Source organism: Bactrocera neohumeralis, chromosome 4 (genome assembly GCF_024586455.1).
Source record: "Bactrocera neohumeralis isolate Rockhampton chromosome 4, APGP_CSIRO_Bneo_wtdbg2-racon-allhic-juicebox.fasta_v2, whole genome shotgun sequence".
Classification (NCBI taxonomy): Eukaryota; Metazoa; Arthropoda; class Insecta; order Diptera; family Tephritidae; genus Bactrocera; species Bactrocera neohumeralis.
This window is the reverse complement of record NC_065921.1, coordinates 45,921,460-45,931,063: the sequence shown is the minus strand read 5'-3', so window position 1 is coordinate 45,931,063 and position 9,604 is coordinate 45,921,460. Positions and strand designations below refer to the sequence as shown.

The following is a 9,604-nucleotide window of genomic DNA, read 5'->3' as shown; positions in this document are numbered from 1 at the left end:
CAACTTCAAAGGAGGCTACTGGTTTAACTAATACAATTTTATTAAAAACTAAACACCTTATACATTTTTAAGAGAAAAATTTAAAACCTACTTACGAATTATTTTTTGGGCCAGTGCACCAATAATCCCTCATTTTTTTGTTCTTTTGATGTTCAAATATCACTGAACATGCTTACTTATCAGCAAAGCCGAAATACAATTAAAAACAAATATCTATTTTGTAAACAGATACATATACAACATAAACAACCACATCGCTGTCTTGATATGCCGATGATTAACACCATCCTATCACCTATATAATATTGATACACTCGAGCTTGTAGCACACGACCTAACAGAAGATCATTCATTCAATCAGTTAACAAAATTACGAAAGTGCAAAATAAAGTCCTACCAATCTCTAAATTGCCTAATAACACTAGTTTACAGTCACTTAGCGACTGTGGTGAAAGGGACTGTTTCTTACAATTTTGGGTCTCTAATCTTGGTTTCTAAAACGAAAAATTATATTAAAAATTTGTGGTAGAATTTTTTAAATTGTAGTCAAATGATGGAAAATATTTGAACTGAAACTCGAATTCAGAACATCTCACATACCTCACAGGCCTCTTGACGCGGCAGTCGCAAATTTTTCTTTCAGTTTTTTGAGTAATGAAACTACACAGAGCATCAAAAGCATACGAAATTATTAATGAGAAAGTTTGGAATGGATAATTAGTGTTCAGATTTCCTTTCCTAAGTTTAATTTCTCTCATATAAATGATCGCAGTCTTCTATTTGTCTCCATATAAATATTTCATTAAACAAAAGCTGATTGTTTGGATATACAATAAGTTAAAAACATTTATGTTGAACTCACCATAAAATAGTTATACCAAAACAAATTGGAACCATTGGCTTACAACTTTGCCTTCCATATAACAAATTTCTACATGTTATGTTATTATCGTTTTCAACAAATTTCGAATAGATTTAATATATATAAGTATTTTCTGAAGTTAAAAGAAAGTTGATTTTGCTAAAGTATATATCCGTTTAATACTTTTGTCATCAATATTTTAAAATCACAAAGTTTGTAGGACCGTAAAGAAAAGGTCGGAGACCCTATAAGATGTATTAGCAAATAGTCAGTGTGAAGTGGCGAGTTAATTTAGCCATGTCCATTTATCCATATATATGTTGGAACCGCCGATATCATACAATTATAACATACGGTATAGCTGCTATACAAACGAACCGATCAAAATCAAGTTCGTGTAAGAGCAGTTTTTTTTGAAGTTATACTTCTTATACGAGTTCGGAAAAGGTTGCGATAGATTCAGGTTGCACAACCTTGCTCAATATGAATCTACGCAACCCCTTGCCCCTTGCTCAATAAGAATCTACGCAACCTTGTCTGCGAAGATGTTCGAGCAGCAAGCGAAGCGGTGACAATCGGCGATCGTTTGTTCGTTTCTTTCGGCACAGCTCGGCTTTTCTACCAACAACACAATGTTGCCATGCTTATGCTGTTGTTGTTTTTGTAGAACAATGCTTCAATTTTTGGTTGGTGACATATTCAATTAAAAACAAATTCTGTTGGGATTCGAACCTACGTACCTACGTGCTCGTCGTAACTTTTGAAGCGCTTACCACCTCGCCCACCATTGACACTTGTATTGCGTTGTCCTAATTATGGTTTGGTTATGCATGAAAGAAATATACAATGGATCGCCGATTGTTAACTCTTTCCTTGCTGCTGCTGCGCATATGTATGTTTGTATGCTTGTTAATTATTGAAGTTATGGCTATGTTCGTAAATGCATCATGACGCGCATCATGACGATTGCATAACAAACAGAACGTTCAGAAATGCCAATATTGCAGCACTGCAATAATCAAGCGTTCAAAAAGACAACACTTCTATCAGCTGTCACTCATAATTTCTATAAAAAATTGTTTACTGCATTTAGCTACGATGTCTGACGAAAAGTAAGTGCAAAACTGTTTTATTTTAATTTTTGTATTGAAATTTAGTTAAATTATGTTAATAATAATTGTATAAATTATTATTTTTAAATTTTTAGTGAAAATCCAGTAATGTGGTGACACAGTTATAGCTGAGAGTACGGTAGAATATGGAGGACGAGTTTAAATCGGGTAGAAGGAAAAAAATGTATTGTGGAAGAAAGTTATGACCGAAGTTAAAAATGTAAATGAAAACAATAAAAATTAAAATGAAGTTCATCAGAAAAAGTAATAAAAAAGTTATTCAAATAAAGGAAGGTGAGGTAAAGTAAATTTTTTATGATGAAAACATTACATTAGATGTGGCTTTAATGCTCGAAGCTTCAATATAATTTAAAATTTTAAACTGTTTCTTAAAAATCCCGAAAGTTTGTTCTATAAATACTTTGTCTTTTAAAAGACAAACATTTGTACCTACAATTTTTTTTTTTTGACTTCAATACCCTTCTTTTTCTTAAATTTAAAGAAAATCTATCATTTCTTTGTTCGCAAATTTCGTCTAGTGTTAGATTCAGCAAAATTTCCATTTTAGTATTATACGCGTTCAAAAATGCAAACAAATGTATCTGCAAATTGTCAAAAATTGTATAAGAAGTATCAAACGTCAAACTTGCAGTGTTGCTACTGTTGCTTATGCTGCGAGTCATGATGCATTTACGAACATAGCCTATACTGCTTTTTCTTTCCTTTGTCTTTCATTTCTGCGAATTCTCAACTATTTTATGTGCCCTTTTGTTGAAATATTCTGCGTTGGTCCATTTTTTGGAAATCGACCCGCGAAGACGAGGTATATCGTTTTATCTGACAGCGTGAGGTTTAAGAAGTTCATTTCTAATTTTGTCTTGTGACATATTAGAAATGATGTTTCTTCGAAAATCGTTCGCTTACAACTAATAAAACGACTTCTGAGTGGTGATTTTAATGAATAAATTCCTTTTGGTTGAAATGCTCTGCGTTGGCCGTTGAAAAGTTAAGACTATACTTCTCAGGATCACTCATTTCTTCAAGGAAATTAATGACCTTTAGAAATATGCATATTTGCATTATTTCGTTGTCATTTCCATATTCCTAGCAATACAATTTCTATGGCATAAGTAAAGTAATGGCCACCGATTGTCACCCCTTGCCGCTGTACAGCTTCGCCTACAAACATGCGTAAATATGTATGTATGTATACGTATGATCGTGAATACACATCGACGCAGATTTTTGCGAAAAGCACCAGAAAGTTGTGCAATTTATGATTTTTAAAAATTATAATAAATTTATAAAATGTGAATTTAAGTTTTCTAGTTTTATTTCATACAAAATGATATGCATTTCTTGGAATATCACTAAGAAGTATAACTTCATCCGCGCGTAGGGACTCCATGCACCTTTTTTTTTAATTTTTGGCGGGTTTTGCAGATTCGGTTCAACCGAAGTCAAAGTCATTTTATGGTTTAGAAATAGGCTAATAACAGACTTTCATGAGTGAGAGCTTTTTTGGCATAATTCAGTTTACATGAAATGTGTTTCGTAAAGGAGTTTTCATACATGGGATATTAATTGACTTATCTAACAATTTTACCCATGCACCCATAAAGGTACCTGGTTTAATGCAACTTGTTGCGCTTTGTACTGTACTGCTTATTTTAGGGGCACTAATTAAATTACGTTAATTAATTAATACCTAATGGCGCGTTGTTAAATGAAATGTTGCGGACCGCATTACTAACACGCATAGCAAAAGCAGCACAGCTTAATATGTATTGGAGGAAGTTGCCGTATAAATGCTTTAATGCAGTGCGGCCTTTGAAAAAAAATAACTGGGTGCAATTATTTAGGAATACTAATAGATAATGGCGGCTGAAGTGTGATTACTGTAATAAAAAGAAATAATTATTTATCTTGGCAACAAAAGTTTGTTAGCATCGAACGATAGCGATCGCCATTACCGTAACGTTCCAACAGCATCTTTGATGTAAATCTAAAAGAATGTGTATGGGGCCCGCTTATTTGATTGCTGGATTTAGCTTAGTGTTGCAAAGTTCCATACATCATCTACGCATGTATTATGGACAAGCCAATTAGACAACATTATTCACTCATCGAAGGATAGAAGATTGTCGGCAGCGAGGTTTGAATAAGAATTTTTTGACAGATTTCAGTAATAAGATGACACTTAGGTGATTTCGAAAACTAATAAAAAGAAATAATCAGTCATGAATAATATACAACATTTAAATTATATTAATACCACAATTTAAAAATTTAAATGTTAACGATTATTATATTATCGATCATATGTATACAAGTGTTCTTCCACACTTTTGACTAATAATGTAATCAACTTTAAACGAAATTAATGGTAGCTTAATTGAACATCTTCAGCTGATATAGCATTCAACTGATTTTTTGTCAATGAGTTTCAGCGAAGCAACTTTACTTAAAGTACCGATAGTATAATATGTACAAACAGAGGTTTTCTAAGCAATTTGACCTTGTATTCTAAGCATTTTATAACCAATCTATACAATTTCGTATCAGTTTCGAATAAATCACATTCTTCGTACTAAAGATAACAGTTAAGAGCAGAAAACTCTAATGATCTGTGGAACATGTTCCAAGTTTACCAAAAATTTAACAACCCAAACAATTTCTTTCATACTATCTTCCCTATATTGCGACAGTTAAAGCCATGTGCGTGTAGGTAAATTAGGTGTGAGCTTTTAGAACACACTGCTATCATGGCTGACGACCACTGTCAAAGATCTTCGCATAATGTCATATATAATATGACATGCATGTCATTGTGCTTAAAGAAAATGCTCCTATGTATCTGCGTATAAAGTCAATGTCAGGCCATTAATCCTTCGAAACAATTGTACGACAATTGTACAATTGCACTTATATGTAATTAGATAAGAGAATGCGAATACTTACATGCTCATATACACATACATATAATGGGTTGTCAAAAAAGTTTTGCGGTATTTTTATTGAATTTTTTTTTTATTGAAATTGAAATGAATTTTTGATGACTCATGCTCTTGACCGATGCTACGGCTGCTACTATGCCGGTCTCTTTCGACCAATTCAGCGATTTTATCGCAATTTTCTACGACAGGCCTTCCGGAGCGTGGCGCACCTTCGACCACCTCTACACCAGAACGAAAACGTTGAAACCATCGTTGTGCGGTGGAAATGGAAACTGTATCGGGTCCATAAACTGCACAAATTTTATTGGCGGCTTGAGATGCATTTTTGCCTTTATCGTAGAAGTACTGTAAAATATGCCGTATTTTCTCTTTATTTTGCTCCGTGTTTGCGACGCTTTAACTCACGAACGACTTAAAAGAAACGACAATCAATCAACCACGTGTTAGCGCGTGAAATGAGCTTTCCTAAAAGGTATAGCATAACCCGATGCAACGAATAAAACTAGAACTACGCGCTTTCAGCGCCAACTACCGAAAATACCGCAAGACTTTTTTGACAACCTAATATGTGTATATACATATCGTCACCTGAAATTCAAAATAACGTATCATCAAAAAATTCGAAATTGAGTGTCTTATTGATTATGATTCACTACTTCAAACTACAAACATAATATTACATATGTCCAACATTTTCAGGTTCTGCGCTCAAATATGAACCAGTTTTAACCAATATTAAAAATTTGTTTCACTCATGTTCCTTTTTATGTCGTGTTTAATTCATGCCACTGTAAATTTCCGAAAATGTTGTTACGTTATTTTGCATTTCAGGTGACGATATATACTTTTACACATATTTATTTATATTATATACTTTGTTAGTGTTAAAAATATGTACTCATTGGTTAGCAACAGGTCGTTTCCCCACTATACATGGTGTAATGAAGCTTTTTAGTTTGGCTTTCATGCTCTCGGGCCCCATGTATGCTCTCCCCTATAGGAAATTGTTATTGCTCTCGCAATATCATGTATGGTATTTACTGTAACATGCACGAGAGACAAACTCTACTGCTGCTAACTATCTGACATAAAACAACTTTCAGAAATCACATACATACACACTTCAGCTTCGGCTTCGTCCTTCACTTCTTCATTCATTGCGTTTACATTCACTGACGCCAACTGAATGAACAGGATGCTCAAATGGATGCGCAGTCTGGCGGCGCTGGGCTGCTCTGTTATGATAACAGTGACGCTTTGTTCGGCAGCTGCGTTGATGAACCGCTGAACATCATTCCGTCGTTGACCGCATAAAGTGTCGCACGCGATCGCGCGTTCTGGTTTTCAATTAAATAAATTTTATACTAATACAAAATATCAAACTAACGGGAATTATGAGTAGGTGAAATTAGTGCGTGAGTTGAAATTTGTTCACTACCATATGGCTTAAGTGAACTTTACTTTAAAAATATTAATGTCTAAGGATGTAAGCTGCGTCTTGCTTGAGTTTCCAACCGCATCACAACAATATATATTTAAATTTCCGTCGTGATTATTTGGCGAGATAAGCCAACGTTTGCCCAATCGTATGTGCATGCAACTGCAAACTACGACTAAATACCCATCACTACTTTCACATCCACGCATTGAATAAAAAAGTCATTACATTTGAATATAAAAAATAAAATTACTCGCTTCAATTGTTTGCGTCTTATCGCCATTACGGATATTAACGCTTGCTTCGCTTGTTTAAACAAAGGAAGGAAATAAATTAATATATTCATTTGCATTTTTTTGCAACTAAAATAAATTTGTGTATGAAATATTCGTATTTATAAGAATTTCTGAAAATCAAATTTATTAGCGTTTATTAACGAATTCTCGATAGCTTGTGTGTGTGTAACTAAAACTGCTGCTTGACATCACAAGTTCTTCAAGTTAATTCTTAATTCTAATGTGCAAGTAAAACTGAATTTTAATGTTTTAATGCTTAGGGAGTGGAAAATTGTACTTAAGCAGAAAAAAATAAAAAAAATGGTAAGCAAGGCGAATTTCATTGTTAACATTTATTAGAAGTGTATTCATTGTTAACATTTATTAGAAGTGTTAATTTGCAATCTATCTTAAAAATAATAAGCAAATTAAATAACCTGTTTACAATTTAACTTATATTATGGATCTCCAGTGAGGTAATAATAATATACCGATATGTTTTTAAACATATATATTCAGAATATTAAGTTATCTTTTAATTCATAGTTTATTGTTCTTACATTTATTTCCTGAACGGAAGGTCTAATACATGATATCGTTTGAGTCTATTAATTTCGTTAGTTTCATCTAGTAGCGTAATTGCCAAGGGATTAGTATGATAACTGATCCTGCGTAAGTAATTTGAGCTAAGTTTATTTACTTCGTTTTTAACAAATGGTATGTTAAGGTCTGAATGAATGGCTTTATTAGTGATAAACCAAGGAGCATTTGTAATTAGTCTTAAGGATTTTGACTGGTATCTTTGTAAAATTTCTAAATTTGAATTACAAGCAGTACCCCAAAGTTGCACCCCATAAGCCCATATATGTTTTAATATAGCTTTGTATAAAAGTAGTTTTGTTTCAAGGTATAGCGGGGATTTATGTCCGAGTAGCCAATATAATTGCTTGGATTTTATTTTCAATTGCTTATTTTTAGCTTGAATATGACATTTCCATGTTAAACCTTTATCCAAGTGCATGCCGAGGTATTTAACTCTATCACGTTGTTTCAAGATGTTTCGCATAAGCGTTAGCTTTACTTTTGTCTGTTCTACACCATATATTATTACAATCTTTTATAGGGACATTTCTTTTTTTGGGACGTTTTAAATATTTGCTAGCATTCCATATTTTGTTATCATCAGTATTTCTGTAATTTAAACCTCGTATATATTCTGAAACCGATTTATTTCTAAAGTCTTTCAGTTTTTCTTTAAGCTCCATTGTAGCTTTATTTAGATCAGTTTTATGACTTGGATTTCTATAAGTTTGCCATTGCTTTCGAATACGCCTTTTACGCTGAATCAGTGCTCTTATCTCAGCAGACACATGAACGCATTTGTGAGTTGTGAATTCATTGCTCTTTTGGGGAGTAGCAGCAAATGCTGCTTCATGAATAAGATTCGTAAAACTTTCAACTGCATAATCCAGTTCCGTTGAACTTTGGATTGAGATGTTAAGTTTCACGTTTTGTGTTATCCTCTTCTTCTTCTTCTTAATTGGTCGTCGTATATCTCGTACAGCTCATCGTTCCATCGAATGCGATATTCTCCGTGGCCAATGCGCAAAGGACCATAAATCTTTCGCAGAATTTTTCTCTCGAAAACTCGTAACGTCGACTCATCGGTTGTGTCATCGCCCAAGCCTCTGCACCATACAGCAGGACGGGAATTATGAGCGACTTATACAGTTTAGCTTTTGTTCGTCGAGAGAGGACTTTACTTTTCAATTGCCTACTCAGTCCGAAGTAGCACCTGCTGGCAAGAGCAATCCTGCGTTGGATTTCCAGGCTGACTTTGTTGGTGGTGTTTACGCTGGTTCCAAGATAGACGAAATTATCTACTACTTCAAAGTTATGATTATCAACAGTGACGTGAGAGCCAAGTCGCGAGTGCGACGACTGTTTATTTGATGACAGGAGATATTTCGTTTTGCCCTCGTTCCCTGCCAGACCCAGTTTCTGTGCTTCCTTGTCCAGCCTGGAGAAAGCAGAGCTAACGGCGCGGGTGTTGAGGCCGATGATATCAATATCATCGGCAAACGCCAGCAGCTGTACACGCTTATAGAAGATGGTACCTTCTCTATTTAGTTCTGCAGCTCGAACTATTTTCTCCAGAAGCAGGTTGAAAAAGTCGCACGATAGGGAGTCGCCTTGTCTGAAACCTCGTTTGGTATCGAACGGCTCGGAGAGGTCTTTCCCGATCCTGACGGAGCTTTTGGTGTTACTCAACGTCAGTTTACACAGCCGTATAAGTTGTGCGAGGATACCAAATTCAGATATCGCGGCATAAAGGCAGCTCCTTTTCGTGCTGTCGAAAGCAGCTTTGAAATCGACGAAGAGGTGGTGTGTGTCGATTCTTCTTTCACGGGTCTTTTCCAAGATTTGGCGCATCGTGAATATCTGGTCGATTGTTGATTTTCCAGGTCTCAAGCCACACTGATAAGGTCCAATCAGTTTGTTGACGGTGGGATTTAATCTTTCACACAATACGCTCGATAGAACCTTATATGCGATGCTGAGGGGGCTAATCCCACGGTAGTTGGCGCAGATTATGGGGTCTCCTTTTTTATGAATTGGGCATAGCACACTTAAATTCCAATCGTTGGGCATGCTTTCGTCCGACCATAGTTTACAAAGAAGCTGATGCATGCTCTTTATCAGTTCTTCGCCGCCGTGTTTGAATATCGCGGCCAGCAATCCGTCGACCCCTGCCGCTTTGTTGTTCTTCTGCTTCTTTGTTGAACGTCTGCTCCATCGTCATCGATTGGGGAATCGGGTTCGCCTTCTCCTGGCGTTGTGCGTTCACTGCCATTCAGCAGGCTGGAGAAGTGTTCCCTCCATAATTTAAGTATGCTCTGGGCATCGGTCACTAGATCACCCTTGGGGGTTCTACAAGAGTATGCTCCTTTCTTGAAACC

General features: G+C 35.3%; 1 non-coding gene across 1 annotated transcript; it reads left to right on the top strand.

The window, feature by feature from the left end:
* Window positions 1–2,716: 2,716 nt before the first annotated feature.
* On the top strand, window positions 2,717–2,924 carry LOC126757683 (small nucleolar RNA U3). The gene has a single exon (XR_007666767.1). It is a non-coding gene; the product is annotated as a small nucleolar RNA U3 (small nucleolar RNA).
* Window positions 2,925–9,604: the final 6,680 nt, after the last annotated feature.